At 32.2% G+C, this 21106-nt stretch overlaps 1 long non-coding RNA gene across 1 annotated transcript in view; it reads right to left on the reverse strand.

Annotated features, from left to right (window-relative positions):
* Positions 1–14630, reverse strand: part of LOC146722667 (uncharacterized) — a 192093-nt gene extending 177463 nt beyond the window's left edge. The window contains exons 1-2 of the long non-coding RNA XR_014925008.1: positions 14293–14630; positions 13614–13643 (exon numbers count right to left, since the gene is read on the reverse strand). This is a non-coding gene — a long non-coding RNA (uncharacterized LOC146722667). The remainder of the gene's footprint in view (positions 1–13613; positions 13644–14292) is intronic.
* Between the last annotated feature and the right edge of the window lie 6476 nt (positions 14631–21106).

Genomic DNA, 21106 nt, shown 5'->3' on the forward strand with positions numbered 1-21106 from the left:
TATGAATTTCAACAGTAAATAAGAGAACATTTTTCTCTTTCTCGAATGTTTCATGACGGAAGGATTTTGAAATAAGATAACAAGTAGACTGTGACGTTTATAAAAAAAGGATATAAATTTCAACTAACTTAATAAAACAAACTCATAGTGTAAAAACAAACGTTTCATGTATCGTATACTGGGATTGCAGATAATTATATAAAATTTGAAAAATAAACACAAAGTGGAGTGTACATTTTAATTAAAATTCAAAATGGAAAAAGTTTCCCTAAATTATAATTTTGCATACTAATGCATTTACAAAGTCTGCCTGCTTATACCTTAGTCTGCAAATAATCTTTGACTCATTATCGGATTCGAATTAGTCGCTTTGACTTTTTCTTCGCGCAATGGATATCACAATTTTTTCACGCATCTATCTAAACTATATATGTACATAATAGACATGAACTATGTTATCCTATATACAATATATACGTTGCTAGAATCGGTAATATTTATCATCAGAGTTTCTTCGTGAAAAAGAAAAGAGTTAGATACCGCGGGAAGAGACGAATACCTCCTTTGGCACAAAAGTGTGGTCGCAGATTCCGAAGAAAAAGAGCCGAGGTCCACCTACTAGATTGGCACGATTCTTCTTTCCATCGTCTACGGCCGTCCACGACGATTTCAATCGCAAGTTCACGACCCGTTTTCGCTTTGATTGTTCTCGACCGCGACGATGGTGACAATGTGAATAGATACTATGGCTATGGCATTCAGTTGACTCCGACGGAGTTAAAGCGTGATGAGAAACGTTAATGGTGAACTTGGATATGCAATTACAAAGACAGCCGGAAAATAAAGGGACTTTATTGTAAAAGTGCAATCTGTGAAAAACGTACAACTGTCGATGAGATTACGAAATTCTCTCATAGTCCTATGATTAAAGAAAAAAAAAAAAGAAAAAAAGAAGATGAAAAAAAAATGAAAAATCTCAATTACTATATCGTATCAAAAATACCATGATTACTTCAAGTTTTACTTCAAGGTTTCACTGATTTTTTAATAAGTACTCGTTATGTAATAATTCCAAATAAAATGAAGAAGGATGCGTAAAGGCGAATCAAAGCGAAATCGGAGAGCTACTTCTAAGCGTCTGAGGTCTTGACATTTACACGATGTAATTTTCCGGCGAAGAGAAACGAACGACGATGCAAAGACCGATGTGCTCTTGGGAAAGAATATCGTAGGATTCGACAGGGCCGATTGGCTGGTCATCCGGATCTCGATTCTTCCGTTCGTTCGCTCTTCTTCCTTTCGCCGCCGCAGCGATTCCAATCCCAGGATCGTGACCTGGTTCCATGTTAACTCAACCTGCGACCACGACTGTCGAGACACGTGGGCCCAGCTGGCAGTATAATCAATGACTGCGTTTCGTCTTTCTCCAGTAGAGCTGGAATACCGATAACGGCATCGTTCACGATGCCAGGACCTCTCAACGTTGTAGACTACTGATTTAAATTTACGCCATGAACTTTCGACTTGCACAAAGGTAAAAGGTTATTTAAATCTCCATTTGATCTTTTTTATAAATGAAATGATTCTACTTTTCGACAGAGCTAATGCAAAACTAAAATTAGCTTAAAGACTTTTGAGCTTTCCAAATATTTTTATATATTCCTCTTTAATCTTTATTTTCCTACCTACATTTCAAATCATTTTATAGAATTATATATTTTTGCAGGCACATCAAAAGCATTTAATAGAATAGATTTTTCCTGTAAGATCAATGTTATACATACATTAATTAGAATTAAGTTAGTATTTATATCAAAAAGACTAAAATCAACATTATAGCAATTACATTTCCTGCTCGCGTATGCTTAAAAAACATCGAGCACTCGAACACTCTCCGGCTCGTACAAACATATGCTCGTTTAAAATTAGTTTTTCCTACATACTCAACCAGCGTGAAGCAATAATTTGGCTCGGCGAAATATTTATATGGCGCGGCAGCGCGTACGAATATTGGAATTACGCGGTGAACAAAATAAAACATTAAAATTCGGCGGTGTGCATTCACGGCACGTCCTACGGAATATTACCTAGATTTTTATTCTCTTTGCTCTACGAGAATTAACGGAGATTTTCTATATCAGACTAGAGATTAAATATATATTCATCACTTAAAAATATTTTAGTTGATAGTGCACAGTAGACGAATGTAGCTCTACATGCCATAGAACGTATCTTCATGTGTGTGTGCGTGTATAAACGCGCACCTAAGTAGATTAATATTTCACCTGCCAGCTGAAGAATCCTGTCGACGAAGATTCAATAATGCATCGACACGATCCATTTGACCGAGGTTATCATATCCGTCAAATGTATAACTTCATTCCGCTGTCGAAAATTCAGAATCTGACGTATTACTTATGAAATATTATGAAAGCTCTTCAAACCTTCCAAATTTAGTAGTTTCAATAACATGCCTTCGTACGTACTTAAATCAAGAAAGAGAGAGAGAGAGAGAGAGAGAAAGAGAAATTAATTTGAAATTTTATAACAGATATTTTAAGTTTTTTGAAAATCAAAATTTGGAATAAAAATCAATCTCTTGTCTAAAGAATATTATTAAAAAATATTATATAATTTTTCTAATTCTTTAATTTCAAATTTTTATGTATTAATTAAAATTTATACAATTTTAATTTTAAAAAAAGTTTATAATTTTAATAGAAAAAAGAAAAATTATATAAATTATGTACTTTTTTCATAATAATTAAATTTTATTATATTATAATAATTTATTAAAACTAAGAGAGAAATTTCTTGATTCTTTAAGATCGAATAAAAATATTCCCTTAAAAATTGAAAATTTAATAAAATGATGATATTAAATTAATTTAGTAATAATTATAATTAGAATATAAGATATGTGTGTGTAATTGTAATGATATAACAATTGTTTTATATTGACATAAGATAAATTTTGTTTTCAGAATAAACCTTAAATTTTGCGACGATCTTATGAAACCATTAAATTAGCGATATTTAATTTAAAATACAAAATATAGAATATTTAAATATTTAGCGAAATATATTATAATAGAAAACGTTTCAAATATTTTATATAATATTTAATCTTTATAACCTACAGTGTAATATATTATAATAGAATTTAATTATTATGAAAAAACAAAGCGTAATAAAAAATGTTTCAAATATTTTATATATAATATTTAATCTTCATAATCTACAGTGTATTGACATACTACTTACTCAACCTATTGTCATTCGTATGGCAAAACTCAAGAAAAATTGTTGCTCTATACATATCGTTGAATCATTCTTCGAGAAACGCAATTATTTCCTACATTTATAATTAAAGACACGTAAGCATATGGGAACGATCGCAATTAGTCGTAGTTTCGCGAATGATAAAAATCAAGGTTACTTTTCAAAGTTGGTTATTGTTGGTGTTCTGACTCACTGACTTGAAGTACAATCTCATGTTAAACGAGGTATTAGTTCGCTAACATGAAAATTTTGCAAAACTGTCATGTAAAGTGTCTTTATTAGTTTGATAGATTAGAGAAAATCTAAGCACCATTGGACGATAGCAAATTTTGGAGTTAATTTATTTTGTTATATTATTTATTTTATTTTACACATTTATTTTTATTTATTTAGGTCATATATTTGAATTTAAATAAGAATTAAAGAAAAAAATTTATATATATTACAAATTTTAAAGGCTCTTTAATATTAAATATATATTTAAAAATAAACGAGTTATAAGATCCGAATGTGGATGTTTGTATGTCATACAGCGAAAATTAATTTATTGCTATAACTTATAATTGTGCACGGAGCATAAAATTTGCTTGGTTACCAAGACTTTATTTATAGGAATAAATCTCAATTCAAGATATTAATTCCTATATATTCCCTTCTGACCCCCCTAAAAAGATATAGACAAGAAAAATATCGATTCCAAGTCGTTGAATCGGGAAACGAACCCGAGTCTTTCGCGATTTTGGACCGATATTTTTCTTGTCTACATCTCTTTAGGGGGTCAGAGGAGAATATAGAAATTAAAATCTCGAATTGAAATTTATTCCTAAATAAAGTCTTGGCAACGTACCAAGCAAATTTCGTACCCTGTGCACAATTATAATATAGCGAAAAATTAATTTTCGTTTTATATAGTAATTATATTATTGTATATAGTATGTATATAAAATATTTCGACAAAGAAAATTATTTATTATAATAACAGTAGCGCGCTACTGTTCACATACCACGACCTCGTTATCATTTGCGTAGTGACACTCGAGTAATAAAATAATAGTATGAAACGCTCCATACATTATCAAATTCTTCTTTTAAAAGCGATCGCGACAAGTATCGGAAAATAATTAGCTATAATTACTATAATTAATAAATAATTACTTTCCATCAAATAAAACTCAAAGCGTCAGGAATATAAATTATAAATTACAAAATTTTTATCAAAAAATTTTGTAAATTTTATAAAATTATTTTGTTACAATTCTTATGATCTTTGATAATCATTCTTTCTTTAATGATGCTAAAGGTCGAATATATTTCGTCGATGCTTTCTCACTGATTTATATAATTTGTCATTCAAATTAAACTCGTATATACTAATAAAACACAAATTGCAAAATCAATTAAAATAATTAAATTAAACACATTAAATTAATAAAAAGTAGTAATAATAAGTAAACTTGATAAATTAAAAATAATATATTAATTAATAATTAATTCAAGAAATGAATAATCGTAAGATTGCATAATGAAAAGAACATAAAATGTATACGCTTATACATCTATCGATGATGATATTTAGCCGACAACGATAATTAATTGGCAATAGAAGGAGCTTTTTTCGTTTCTCGATCACTAATAAAGGTCAAAGTGGCTAAATATAACCACATGAATCAATGAAAGATAGTCCAACTGACTCGAAGAATCGATAAGCAACACAAAATAGGTGACAAATAGGTGACTAATAGGTGACTAATATTGATTAAAAGGTACGTAACAAAAAATATTTAAAATATCTAGCATACATATACATATATACGTAAAGCATATATACATAAAGCATATATATATGCATATCTAAATTTTTATGTCTTCTATTTTATCATCGTGCAATATAACACGTAATCAGGAATACTATCATATACATTCGATTAAAGCATACAATTAGGGAACATCTCAGATAATTGCAAGTTTCCGCTGGTTTAGCCAGTAAGCTATGTTAGGGCTATTAGAACCGCTCTGACTTTCTTAATCCCAGTAGCTCTAAAGATATTAGGACTATTTGAATATTAAAAGTGCTAAAAGAGAGAGAGAGAGTGAGATTATAAAATATTAATAATAAATAATTGTTAATAAATTGAAATTTATTTATGTAGGAAAAATTGTTTACAGTAAATTACGAGTATTTTTAAGAAAAAATTAAATTATTTCAATTAAATTATTTTCAGAAAAAATAAAACGCAGTATGTTTTGAAAAAATAAGAAAAGTCGTGATTTTTAACTTCTAGTTAACGTCGACAATCCAACATTTTTCGTCAGGCGTATAATTCCCCATATCGTTTCGGCCCTCATAATCCCGGCTCGCGTTTCACTATTCTACGAAAGTCTCGGATCATACAACCGGCTGCAGACAGAATCGCGAGATAAAGCCCGGGTGCGTTCGTTAAAAATTGGTGCATCCGACGTACGCGAGAGAAATGTGACGTAAGGACTCTTGATTTCGCGAAAAGCATCGAGAAAAAACTGAGAGGGATGCGACATGATCCAAAACGAATGAACGAACAAACGGGATGTCAAGTTGGTCGACGATAATAACGAGAGAGACAATCCCCAAAGCCGAGTAATTATTCAATTAAATCTGCGGCGAAAGAAGGAAGTCGAAAAAATTCATGAACAAAATGTCGGAGTGTAACGTCGGAGAATAATAAAAGTTTCGTTATGAAGCAGCGAGTTTCACAAAGGGCAGAGGGCAAAAGCGAAGCATTAAGGGCGCGCGCAGTGAATGTATACCAACTTAAATTGAACGAGTAAGTGAAAAGAAACTTCTTATCGAGCTGAAACGACAAGGCGAAACATCGTTGGCGGCATTTCGAGCTTTCCATCCTGCGCAAAATACGCGAATGGACAATCGCAAGCGCCGCGAGGGATGCAGGTCAATGTAACCGCAGCCCTCTAGGTTCTCGAACGAAAGAAACAAACTTCTCTATTTAAGACTAATACTACATTTTTTTTATAATTAACTTCAATTTTACAAAATAATTATAAAAATATTTAATATTTTTGGGAAAAAAATTATCATAATAACTCTAACAATTATATATGTCATCAATGTAAATAATTACAATAATTATATAGAATAATTATAAACTCTAATCACACACGCTTATGATTTAAAAAACAATGATGAAAAAATAGTAAAGCATGAAATTTATTGCTATTAAGCTATTATATATATATTAAAGATTATATATAAAGTATATTTATTGAAGGCTCAAATAAAGTTCAAGCGCAATCCGATGGAAAACTCTTTTAAAAATTTCCGCGTATATTATAAAATATAGAAATCTATTGTTATCGTATAATTTTTCTAAAATATATGTCGAATAATATAATTAAAGGAAAAAATTGGCGAGTATCTAAAAATAATAAAAATATTATGTGAGATATATAATAGAAATATATGCCTGTTGCTTTATCGCAATTTTGTTGACGCTTTCATAGATCTGGCGAAACAATACGAAACGCTTCGATGCGAATTAATATCGAGCACAAAGGGTGCCATATTATCTGCTTCGGGGCTTTCGGTGTACGCGCATCTGGCAGCATCCGCTTTAAGTGTTACCGTCCGATGCGCGAATGTAGACGCGTTTATCCACGAGAGTTCATCTCTTTTCCTCGTTATTCAATTCCGCTAACACGAAGCTCTATCATATTTTCCCCACGCATCGAGACGTCAACAACCGGCACCCAAACATTTTTGACGCGCGTATTATTCGCCGAGAAACGGAATCGTTTGCCTCCTACGATTCTAAGAGCGATAATTTGAAAATGACGTAAATTTGCATAAATTTTTGTTCAAAATTACTCTCGACATGGAAATAGATCATCTGCAAAATGAATATATCAGAGAGTAATATCAGACGCTATATTAAATGATTTTATATGTACGAAAAACAGAATTAAATTAAATATATATCATGTGCATAGAGTAATTAATATTTAATGTCATATAAATTAAAATACATATGTAATATATACACAATATTATATATGTACTATCTTTTTCTCTGTCTCTTTCTTTCAAATATTCATATTTATATATTGTATGCATGTGTTTTTAAATTTTTTCAAATCTATTCAATAAAAGATACAAAGAAAACAGACGAGAACCAATTTGCAATTTTCGTAAATGTGTTATAATATTGAGATATTCATCTCATATTTAATTTCAACTTGTTCATTTTGGATTTACCATACGTTATTGTTAATTATAATTATTGGAAATATAAATTTGAGACTAATAAAATTATATATACATATATAATATTATATATATGTATATACATATATCAGAATGTGCGTTAATTTATTTGTCAATGAGGATTAGTGGATTTATTGTGAAATATTGGTCATGTAATTAATATTATTATCATAATCTTCCTATAATAAAGCGGCTTATAAGTACGTTAGATGTATTGATATTTTTACTGAAAGAAGCTGATAACACAAAAATTTATTATTGTATTGTTATATTTTTTATATACTCTGTTCTATAAAAGATATATGATATAATATATTTCTCTCTCTCTCTCTCTCTCTCTCTCTCTCTCTCTCTCTCTCTTTTTCTTTATTCTTTTTATATTATAATATACATATATATTTAAATATAAACTAAAACAATAAAAATAAAATATAAAACTAATATAAAATATTATAATACAAACACAGTGATAAATCTACGCTAAAAATTTATTAATTCAATCTCGTAATAAAGTTTTAATTATTCATTTTAACAAGTAAATGCTTGACAATAAAAAAATTAATTTCAACAGCTTAATTACATGTGAGCGGAAAAAATTGCAAAAACCTTTAACGAAATACGAAAAATGGTAGACTAAACGGATTCATGAGTCCGTATCCTAGGAAAATACTTCTGGGAAAATTTAGTGTGAATCGGTATGAACACTATATAATACGGCAATGTCGTAAATTACATATAAAAAACGTGCGATGAATAATATTTTTTTTGTATATATTCGTAGGAAAACTGGCAGCCATTTGGTAATGAATCGCGCCGAATTACATGCACGCGCGTAATTGCTACTTCTACCGCCACTGTATTTCTTTCTGTTAACGAATACGCTCATTATGCTGAATATGCATCTGCGAAAATGTGTCGAGAGAGAAAGAGAAAGAGTGTGTGTGTGTATGTGTGTTTTATTCGTATATCCCGATGATTTAAGGAAAATGAGAAAAAACAGGAAATAAAATGATACATCTTAATGAGATTTGCGTTAATTTTCGTAAAAATGCAAGTACATCAATATTTATAATAATTAAAAACTTGATATCAATCGTATATAATAAACTTATAAAATGTAGATAAACGAATTAAAAACAATTCTTAATGTGCTTTCATAAAAAAGTAGAAAACAGCAAATTACAACGAAATCTACAAAATATATTCATTCTTTCTTTTATCAAAATAAAAAATTCTGATAGTATTGCATATATGCACATTTCAGTCCACTTTCTTGATATATGCAACTATTCATACGTTTTTTAACAAACCTTCCCTCTTTTCCCCCGACAGCAATATCACAGAACTTTGTAATTCGTATCATAACATGATTTGTGTATGGTATTTTTATATTGTAATTTTCAAAATATGTATATGATATATTTAATTATTGTATAATATATAACAATATTGTATATGTATATGTAGAGAGAAAGAGAGAGGGAGAGAGAGAGAGAGAGAGAGAGAGAGAGAGAGAGAGAGAGAGAGAGAGAGAATCACGAAATGTATGTAGATATGCAAAATAAATATGGTTACGTCATTGGTTTTTTTTTATTTTTTTTATTTAGATTTTATTCGATTTTTGCGCGCGCATTTTTGCAAACTAGCCTTGCGAAATAGGACGCAAAGAACAAACGCGTAGAAATGTGACATGCATTCATGCACATGCATCGTACACTTGGATGCAGTTACATTGTTGCAGTAGAACGGCCACCGGCAAAATCAAAAAGCCAGCATAAAGAGATGCTCATGGATTTTAATTGGACGAATCAGATGAGTTTAAAATATTTTCACTGATCCGCTCTCGCATACTCGCGGCACAATTATTTTCGATGCTTTTAATTACATTTCTATCAGCAGAATCATTTTTAGGCAAATTGTTGACCCGAATTATTTGCAAACTCGATTAATATTGTATACATGCATTGAGATTCGATTATGCTATAAGCATATAAAAACGTAAGAAAAGTAAAAAAAGCATGTATTTACTTTGAAGGGATCATTTAATTGTAAGTGAAACAACGCGATCGACTTTTTAAAGTAATTTATCAAATTTGATGACATAGTTTGTAGTTTTAAATTTTCTAGAAATTAAATAAAAGTTTAAATTTTATTAAATAGTATATATAAATAAAAATAATTGTTCAATTTTTTATTCGCAATTTTTAATCATTTTGTGAGAATTTGATTATTCTGTAATTATGATTCACAAATGTCGCTAAGCAACAAATAGATAAATAGATGTAACTAAATCCAAAAAGTGTCATTGTTTAAGCGGCAATATTTGCAGTGATACCCCGCGGAAATACCAACCTTTATCTCATATTTATAAGCATACAATGAAATACATATGTAAATAGGATGAAAAGCAATATTGTTGCCCTTACGGGAAGAGTGCATAATTCCAGTTGTATATTCTAGCTTGCAATATTGTAAACTCTGAAATGTGTTAGAGTAGTATTTGAAAAAACACACGGATGCGTTGTTCTATGCGAATAATGCACAATAAGCTTGTCGACGAGTATTTTTCAATGGTACTCTGGCGTTAATTCCGAGAAACATAATTAATAAAAAGCGACTTCATTCGTAATGAAGAGAAAGAAGAAAGAGAGAACGTTCCAGTATAACACTCATATAAACGAACTGACGTATTTGTAGCGTGCAGTAACAAACGAGAATTATATTGATTGCAAAACCATAGAATTCTTTGAAGCAAAATAAACTACACACACACACACATACACACACTCACGCATCGACATTTGAGATATGATGTACAATCAGACCACACTGTAGAGCGAGCTGTCAAAAACGCTTTCTCAAAGACTCGCCGCGATACATCAAATATTTAATTATCTTTTTACCGAGTTCCAAATTGAAATTTTTAATTTTAAATACAAACACAAGTTAAATTATATTCGTCAAAAAATTTCATCATGCATTTCTTTTTGTCAAGAGACATTTACAGCATTCTCTGAATACTATTATTCTTTTAAAGATAAATTTTTATTTTTCGATAATATATAACAAATTTTGCAATTATAAATGTCAATTTGCAGTTATCAATATTTTAGCACTAATTATATATATTTAAACATCTATACGCGATGTATTGTAGTTAAATAGAAAATGACGCAGCTGTCTGACCATATTGCGCTTGTTCTACTGTGCCGTTTCTATTGAATGCAACGAGAACTTATGCTTTAGCAATAATAAAACGTACTATTTATAACATCGATATCTAAATCCAAGCAACAATTTTATCCCAACAAACTCGATTGCAGAAATTTCTTTTTCTTTCGTTCGATTCTCGTGCAAACAAAGCCACGCGCGCATTCGGAATTGCATGATACAACGAGATCCCCGTCGTTTCGATTTACACAAGCGCTCTCGTTTACGCAATTTCACGGTATCTCACGCTGGCAAGTCACAGGGATCTTGTGCAGATCTCTGAAAATTCTTTTGCTACACGACGAGCAATTCCCCGACGAGCTACTTCCGTTTTGTGAAACGACGAAAGTGTTATTCGGCGAGTCCCAAGGCGTCGATTCACGAGGTGTTACTTACGCTATCGGACAATCGAGTATTCGTGACAATAACCACAATCGATAGTCATACTGTCGAAACTATTTTGATCGATCTTTCGCGAGATACTTCAAAATCGTTACATCCGAAAGTGAAAGACAAAAAGTTTTATTTCTAATCAAAAATATTCGCACGGTCAAAAAAAATTCTATACGCATAACTACTTCAATAAATAATATTACCTATATTTAATATTATATATTAAATAATATATTTAATAATATATTAATAATATATTTATATAATAATATATTTAATAATATATTTAATATTATATATTAAATATATATTTAATATATATTTATATATTTAATATTATATATTTCAAAAGCTTTCAAAATTAAAATAAAAAGATTAAGATTGTTCAGAGATTTAAAATTTCAAATCCATCAACAATCGTTAAATATTTCAACAAGATTGAGACTTTTTGAATAAAAATAAATTTATTGCTCAACACATTGTGTTTGTACAAGCGGTACCAGCGAATTTAGGGATAGACCGCTCTCTGGAGCGAAATCACCCCCGTCCGTTCTCGACTCGCAGCAATTCCGTCTCGACGCGGACCGAGAAGCGGCTCCATTTGTTTTTCGCCTGCTGAGAGAAGCAACCGTATGGGTCCCCTTAGCACTGGTGGCATACGCCTTACCCCATGCCGCGGCGCAATAAATAAAGCTGACCGATAGTGATAATATAGCGGGAGGCATTTTCAGAGCTTGCCTTATCGCGCCCCGGTATACACACCAGCTCGTACCTTTCCGTCCCGAGACAAATTGGCGAACGAGTACACGCGCCTTAAGTGTTACTAAATCTCTCGCCGCGTGGATTTATTCGGCGTGAGAGAGGGTGAGTGGCGTCGGCGGACCCTTCCATCCACACGTCTGCGAAGATAATTCAACGTTCACCCCGGCAAAAAAACGCCAAATAAAACGAGCAAATTTTCGTATTATTAAAATTTATGTGAAATTTTATAAAGCATTAAAGATAAAATGTATCATCATTTTTTTTTCACGACGTTGCGTTGTCGAATTATAAGTATAATTTTAAAAATCAACGCTTTTCGTTTTAATTTTGAGTAGGGAATAATATTTTGTAGGACACATCACGATCGGTCCAGGAGGTTTGGAAGGTAAAATAATCGGAGCGTGAGGAAACGACGTCAGATGCTGAGAGTAATTTTCGGCGGAAGCCATTAGCGCGCAAAAGGCGTGCCTCCGAGCGAACGCGCTTTGTGGCTTGCCGCATGGCATATTTCTTTCCTTCTCTCTTGCTTTCCTTAGATTATTTTTTTTTTTTTATTTCTAGGATTCCTAACAAGTCGCGATGAACGTAGTCGCGGAAATGTTTTGCAAGATAAAGAAACGACCCTTGATCTATCATCTGTGCAAGGATTAGACGGAGTAATTATGAAGCTCGTACGCCATGTGGTTGCCCTTATTTCCAAAAAACATTATACTGCCTTCTAAGCACGCTGAGTTACCATCCATCTGATTACGTTATTCGTTTATTCGGTTCCACGATCGCGTCCACGTGACGTTTGTACAGGGGAATAGACGCGAGCGCAAACAGATTTGTTCGGATAACGAAAACGACATGGGAATAGCTAGAACCGATATTACTCGAGATTCCGTCGGCTAATCCCGCGAGATGGAGATATTCGCGAATATCTTATTGCTGGTAGTCTCTCGTAAACTTTATTAAATTAAGATAATAATTTAATTTGATATGCATATGCTTATAAACGAAGAGAAGAAAATATCACGCACACTAGTGACTAAACTAGAAATCAAATCTTAAAAGTCTTCGAGTTTTTCCGATTTAGAAAATGCATAATGCTTTGTATTTAATTTGCTGCCATCTTAATATTTTTATAGTAACAATTTCCTGCATCTCCCATGAAGATATTCATATTTTATGGTATTTAAATAACATTTTTAGAAGGGTTTATTCAACTATTGTAATGTTAAAGAATATATAAACTTTCATAGAGAAAAGTAAAAACACATATTTAATTTTCTTCACTTTTTAAAGTTCGAAATCTACATTATATATATGTAGTTTAATTTAATTTATAATAAACATATGATAGTTTTTTGTCAGCTTGCAAACTACGTATTTACTTTGAATTTCTTTTGCGCATACTTGTATTCTAAATTTTTAGAAAATCCTCTTTGCATAATATATAATAATACTAAAGGAGAACTCCGTCTTTTACAATTTTACCGAAACTTTATAATATTGTGTATTTTTGTGCGTAAAACACGAATCTGTAAATTAAAATTTGCTCTTAAGTAGCAAAAGTTGCAGTGAGTTCTGTTCCCCGGAGACGGATTTTAATTTACAGATTTATGTTTTACACACAAAAATACACAATATTGTAAAATTGATTCGACAAAATCAGAGAAGATTTTTACAAAATTATTACTCAAATTTAAGTAAAAATGATGACACTCACCAGTACGATGCGCAGCAACCACGTTGTAAACTGTAAAATATAAATACATAAAAATTAGATAGTGAAAAAAATATATTTAGAATTAATATTTGAAAAAAATGAAATTATTATTTACATTGAATTTTTAATAGTATAAAAGTAGTAATAAATAATAAATAAGAAGTATTGTGCTTAAATAATTTAGAAATTAGTTAAATAAAAGTGAGATAAAAATATGTAAATTTATCTTAGATAAGATAAAGATGATTTTGTTTTAAATATTTCTAAATAAAAAAAATAAAATTATAAAGCGATTCGTCTATATAGATTATTTCCAAATGATATTATTTTTAAAACCGCTTATGCAAACACAGTTATAAAAAAATGTAAATTATAAAAGAAATATAAAAATATATTCATATATATTTATTTGTGAATTTTTTCGCTTAAATTCAACTACTTAAATATTTATATATGTATTACGAGTCTAAATCAAATTATCTGAACATTATTCTAGATAATTTAATAAAGATAAGATTTTTTCATCAAAGACCTAGATGCAGATATAGATATAATACATATTTTTATTATCTATATATAAAAATAATAAGATGACGCCAAAATTTTATCTGATTATCCGTATAATTTTATTTAGATAACAGCAAACACTATAATTGACTATAAATATATAATAAGTTACCATATATTTGATCTGCCGTTGTCCGATGCCGCCCCGGGCCTCCTCCTCGTAGAAGCACTTGCACTTTAAAACACATGCACTCGCGTTACTGTTTTCGTTCGCGACGTCCGGATTTTAGCTATCACAATTTCGACACGTTTCGGTAAAACGCGGGAAACGCGAGAGCGCGCGAATAAAACCGATTATTCGCTCCGTCCTCGCGTCCCCGCTCTTTTTTAAACTACTTATTTATCGAAGGGTCTTATTATATCAAATGATGACAACTTCCCCGCGACGCACTCGGGAGTCGCCGATATTCCCGAATTAATCACTACACACATCACGATGTCGGTACACGCGATGCGATCGAATCTAATTATAACGACGTAACGACACTAATTAATATATTAACACTCGTACTTTCACGGATCGGCGATAGGCGCGAAAAAGTTGATTGTAAAATAATGAAAAAGTGCACCAGAGAAGACGGCAGCATTCTAGATTGTGTTCAAAATACATACACTATAAAGTGAAACGCTCGATTGACCAATCAGGACAAAGGAATCCTTGCTCTCCGATTGGTCAGTCACATTCTGCACTTTCAGAAACATATTTTCGAACACGATCTAGAATGCTGCTGCCCTCTGGTACACGTTCTCATTATTCGTGACTCGTGACTAATGTTTCGCGCGTTTATCGTTCACAGTTTCGCCGGTTCACGAAAGTACAAATGTGAGTATATATTAATTAGTGTCGTTAATTAATTATTATATAAATCCGACGCGTCACGTGTACCGACATCGTAAGGTGTGTAGTGATCAATTCGGGACTCCTGATAGCGTGGCGGGAAAGTCGTTCAATGAAGCCCTGCGATAAGTAACCTTAAAAAAAGCGGTGAAGCGAGAAATTCGCGCGGGAATAAGCTTTCGCGTTTCACCGAAACACGTCGAAAATATACATCGGACAACGGTGAAGCAACTATAGGGTAAATTAATGTATTTATTATTTATTTTATTATTAATTAAATATTCTCAATATAAATGATAATGAAATGTAATTTTCGAAATATAAATTATTTTAAATATTATTTTATTAAATCTATTTTGTTAAATTATTTTAAATTTCACTATATAGTTTCCATGTATATTTATATTTTACAGTTTACAACTTCGCTGCTAGTCATTGCATCGGTGAGTCTCATCAGTTTTTACTTAAATTTTGGGTAATCATTTTATGAAAATTCTCTCCAATTTTGTTGAAGTTTTACAATATTGTATATTTTTTGCGTAAAATATGAATCTGTTAATTAAAATCCGCTCTCGAGGAATGGAACTCACTGTCATTTTTTTCCTACTTAAAAGTGTGATAATTTTAATTTATACATTCGTGTTTTACGCATAAAAATATACAATATTGTAAAGTTTCGGCAAAATCATAGAAGACGAAGCTCTCCTTCAGTATTACCTTAATTTAATATTAAATAATTGCGCACAAATTTGACCATAATTATGTGTTATTTTCCGGCATTGCAAAATGAAGAATATAAAATTTCGTCTGATACGATAGGTCAGAAATTCATAAATCAAAGAAGGAAAAATGTTTCCCAATGTCAGCAACAATAATCAAACTTTCTAGATATTGAACTTTTCTGGGGCAAACTAAAACAATAGCCATCGAATCTACAATCGTCCTAATCGTTCCGTCTACAGAAGCAATAACATGACAAAATCGATGATTTGTCCGCGAGTATCTCTATTGGAAGCGACGAAAAATCAGTCTCTTGCATGGGCAAGTCGCGTTGCGAATTACAAAAGGAATTCGTTTGGCAAACACGCCGCGGTCAATCAAGCACTATTCAACGCCCGTAATGAAATAACGTGGGACAAGCAAGGGGCTTTCGAGCGATTCGCCGGCGCGTTACGCGACGATTTGGTTAATTGACTGGCCGTTCGATGACTTTTAGCGGACAATGAAATCAGACAAGCGAAATGGATCGGTTATATGCGCAACCATCTATCTTTACAAGAAAGAAACATTTGGTTAATTATCTTAACAGAATTTTTCTGTTGCGATAACCGCGTTTTTTTATTATATATGCAACATATCTATACAAAACATACACATATATATAATATTGCATATATATATATATATATATATATATATATATATATATATGATTTTAGATTTTTGTAAAATATTCTAAAAGCGTTACAGTGTTGAGCATTATTTCTATCTCAGAAAATCGCAATACTCCTATGAACGTAATATCTAACACAAATATTTCTTCACACGTATCGCAGAACAAATATTTTTGAATATCTGCATTCCATTAACATCTCATTCCAAATTAGCATTTATTTTAACAAAATGCTTATTACGCTAGAATAACGCGAGTTGATATTTACTTTATAAATATGATTCTAGTTCTTTTAAAATATCATTTTTATTTCTTTCTTTTTTTCTCTCTCTTTATTGTCAAATTTGAATAAAAAAATAAATAAGCAAAATTAATCAATATATAATAAATAATATTAATAAATAAACATTTTTCTCGATTTAATTTAATTAATTTTCTCGATCTAAATTAAAAATTGTTGAACTGATCTAATGCTAATCGAAATAATTCAAATAATTCTTGATTAATTTGCTGCGATCTTATATATTTACTATTTGAATTCTCATACATATCCTTTATCCTTACTGTTTAATATTCACATTATAAATGCGCTTAGTAAAGTTAGAGAACATATAACTGACACATATAGGTTTGAAAGATAACATGAGGATATCTATTATACCGATATATCTGATAGCTTTAATGACAAGAGTATACATACAATGTAGAGCGATGATGAATTGCATGAGTTGCGTCATACGTCATACTCCTCTAATTTGCCTGAGTTTCTGAATAATTCTATCTCTCTATCTACTACTACTGAAATTAGATCATTTAGGTTCTCTATATTAGATACGATGACTTAAATTTTATTGAGAAATAAGAAATCCTTAATAAATCTTTGAAAAGTGACAAAGTCGGCTTTTAGTTAACTTAAACATGCTTGAGAATAGTTATTAATAATATATAAAAAAAATTAATTAAAGTTATGTATAAGTTTTGAATTATATGGATAGCCACACTGAAAAAAATTATTAAATTAATAAATATTTATTTCAATACTGTCTAATCAATTATTCATTTGAAACAAATAAATATTTATCCGTTCTAAAAATTTGTGTATATCAAATAAATATTTTTCACATCAAATCACTATTATTAATTTCAAATAAATGATTTATTAGGCAGTATTAAAATAAATATTTATTCGAATTCAATACATTTTTCGGTGCATTTCCTGTTTGTAAAGATGAATTATTATCGAATTTAGCCCAGAATCAAATGCCAAATCAAATTTTTTCGATATATTACTCGGTATACTTTACAATATCAGAAATTAATATATCAAAAAATATTTGAATCATTCAATAAGCACTTCATTTTATAGCAAAGACATTGATGAATTCGTATACGCCCGCATTACATAATATAACGCTTACGCCTAAAGAGTCGCGTCTCGCCTCATAATCCGGCAAAATACAGAAAACAGAATAATTCAATTAAAGAAGATCTACGCGAGATAATGGCGTGATGCATAAAATGCCTTCCACCGGAATGATTTCGTCCTAAACAGAGCGTCTGTTCATAAATCTCCCTCGCGACGAGACATATAACGCCGTAGAAAACGCGGCGGGAAAATATTAATGGCAAGGACACTAAAAAAGCGAGTGTCAACACACCGTCGTCGCCCACACCTTGATTCATCCTTCGGTGTATTGAGACGAGCGCAAAGATCGGTCGCACCAGCTTGCGCGGCTCATTAAAGCACAATGACGTATTCTTCGCAGGAAGCGGTCGGGTAAACCGGCGCGGCGTTATTAATGACACGTCGCGGCGCGAGCGAGTGTGTAACTCGCATAGCTCGCCGTGTAAAATGCTGCTCCGGAGTGAGGGGGAGGGGGGGAGGAAAAGAGCAAGGAAGTGCAGGGGGTCGTAATGAGAATTTAATTAACGACGCGTGCACGGCGGTGTGGATCGTCGCGCGAATGGGCAACGCGGACGAGCGTCGGGCTGCTCCGCAATAAAGCTCTCGCAATATCATAAAGAGCCGACGTTTACGGGCGCGCGTAATTTTTATGTAAATCCGTCGGTGCAATTTGTGCCGGTGGTGGTATATACGCGGAGCGTGCGCGCGCTGTAAACTTTATCGCACGACATTTACGGTAATCTTTCAATACGCGCGCGGTCGCATTTTATCAGCTCCGCGTTCTCTCGTCAAGTTTATCAAGCCTTACAATCCCATAAATTTTACGGTTAATTAAATTAGTTTTGTTCCTCCTTTTTTATGATCGTCGCGTAATGCATATATAATTACTATGTTGTGTCTGGTTATAATTATTACGAGCCACTCTTAAGCCTTATCTCAAGTATTTGCTGAAAAAATACATTATGTATCCTTCAGCGATTTTCAGGTTGAATTTATATTTGTATATCTCTATGCACCTATCTCTATTATTCCCTATTCCCTCTATAATTAAATATCTATTATATTTATAAAATATAGCCATAAAGCATGTATTAAATAAAATTGAAAAATAAAGATTTGCTGAGCGCGTACAATTCCATCTCGTGAAACAGATCCACGAGATTTAAACCGAAATTCACTATGTTGAATAATAGACGTTTCCGAGGGGGCTTCTCTCTCACTTAGCATATCGTTCATACATAAATACATAAGAGCGTACTTGGGCATGAATACACGGCTTTCCAAGCGGTCCTACCCACAGCAGGCTTCATCGTTATGCAAATATAAATATAATACGCACTGCCTATAAAACGTAAAACGATACAAAATTTCTCATATCAGTGCCGAAAGCTTTGGTATATTTTAAGTATCTTCTCTCGAATATATTTAGTAACACTAACAATACTGTGTTTACATTACAACATCGTCGAGAATTATTTTATAATTATTGTAGATAGATTTTTACTGCATATGTAAAGAAAAAAAAAGTGTTCTTTCGTAACTATATCATTTGAAAATTCTTTTTATTTTAAAATCTGCGAAAGATAGATTTTATGGTCCATTTCAGCGTCGGAAAAAATTTGTTAAGACTTCAATAACATTTAATAGCGTGCTTTGAGTATCTTTATCTCGCTGCTTCGCTGTTTGAATTCGCATTCTCGAGAGTTTGCAGACTATCTGACTGGTGAATACGTAATTAAATCTCTCACGGTCGATGAGACCGGGGCGCGTATATACGACGACTGGGGCGCAATAAAGGGCGTAATTAATTCGGCCTACGGCTTAATATATTTCAGTTGAACTCGGCGTGAAAATCATTTTTCACGCGCTTCTCTCGCGCGCGAAATATAATGCCCCTTGACTTTATTTATCGCGCAACTGGGCATACATCGCTACGCGATCTAAATCCAAGCGCGTCCGTCCGTCTCTGCGCGTCTGGTTATAAATCATATTCCCGTCTCGCTTTTTCGTCCGCTTGCTTGCGGCCTGATTAATAGCGCGGATAGAGAGTATCACGAAGTCGCTGCACCGGGCGCGAACTTTAAGATTACGGAACGGGCCGGTATGCGAATCCACGATCAGTAGTAATTGATGAGTGATTCTGATGAATATTTTTCATATCTCTCTCTCTCCTGAGAGTATTTCGAATATAAATATTTCATAAATGGTCCTGATAAAAATTTTTTACGTTGCATATATTTTCAACATTTCTTTTTCTTTTTTTTTTTTTTTTTTTTTTTTACGAAATATATGCGAAATATAATATATTTATCAGCGACGAGAAAGAGGCAGAGTTAATTTAAATTCATAGAAGTTACGCGATAATCTCATATTAATGATATTCTGGAACTTTTGTAAGCAACAACCTTTTAATGGCGCACGACAGAATATACTCAATGTACTACTACTATCTGACTGCTTTATCAAACAAGTTTGCGAAGGTAATTGGAGAAGAAGTCCCGGCACTATTTTAATTTCCTGCTGAAGACAATTGTTCGAACAAGCTACGCATTTAATTGAGAGAAATGCCGAACTGGCTCTTTCTCTCCTCCTCTCTCTCTCTCTCTCTTCCGCCTTTCCAGTCCCGAATTCCAAATAATTTCCGCCGAACGCTGGATTTTCTAGGCAATCCGCTGCAATTTGCCGAACTATGTGGCGCTTCGTGTATTCGCGGTAAAAAGACAGAGATCGCGCGAGTTTCCCTTTGGTATCGATAATAAGGAACTTTTGCATACAAAGGTCGTTGTGTTCGAAAATAGAGCGGTCGTATAATGACTAAAGTTTGTCGTAAGGACTCGCCTCCACCACGTAATAGCCGACCGACCGACCGACCTGAACGGTTAGGCGAGCCTCGCGTGGTCGAATGCTCAGCAAATCCAGGATTACGTCGAAAATCCGAAGGGTATAGAAAGCAAATCGAGGCATCGGGGCAACATCACCCCCGTGTGAAATTTGCCGAAAGTTAACTCTATAGGACCAAGCGCAGGCAACCAACTACTTTGTCCCTTCCGTTGAATTACATCCATCTTGTTTTAATTCCGCAGATAATACTTTTATAAGAGCTCATGATTTTTTCATTGAATATAATATATTTATATATTTTTTTTTCTTTATATATTAGATAATCGAGTGAAACCATCTCAGACGCAGACGGTTTCAGCTTGTGAGAAACTTAGAAATGACATATGTGTTATAAAAAGATAATATAATCTCGTTTCTTATAATTTAATAAATAAATATAATAGATCAAG

The sequence above is a fragment of the Nylanderia fulva genome, unplaced genomic scaffold, assembly GCF_048542155.1.
Source record: "Nylanderia fulva isolate GAGA-0341 unplaced genomic scaffold, ASM4854215v1 Scaffold29, whole genome shotgun sequence".
NCBI lineage: Eukaryota > Metazoa > Arthropoda > Insecta > Hymenoptera > Formicidae > Nylanderia > Nylanderia fulva.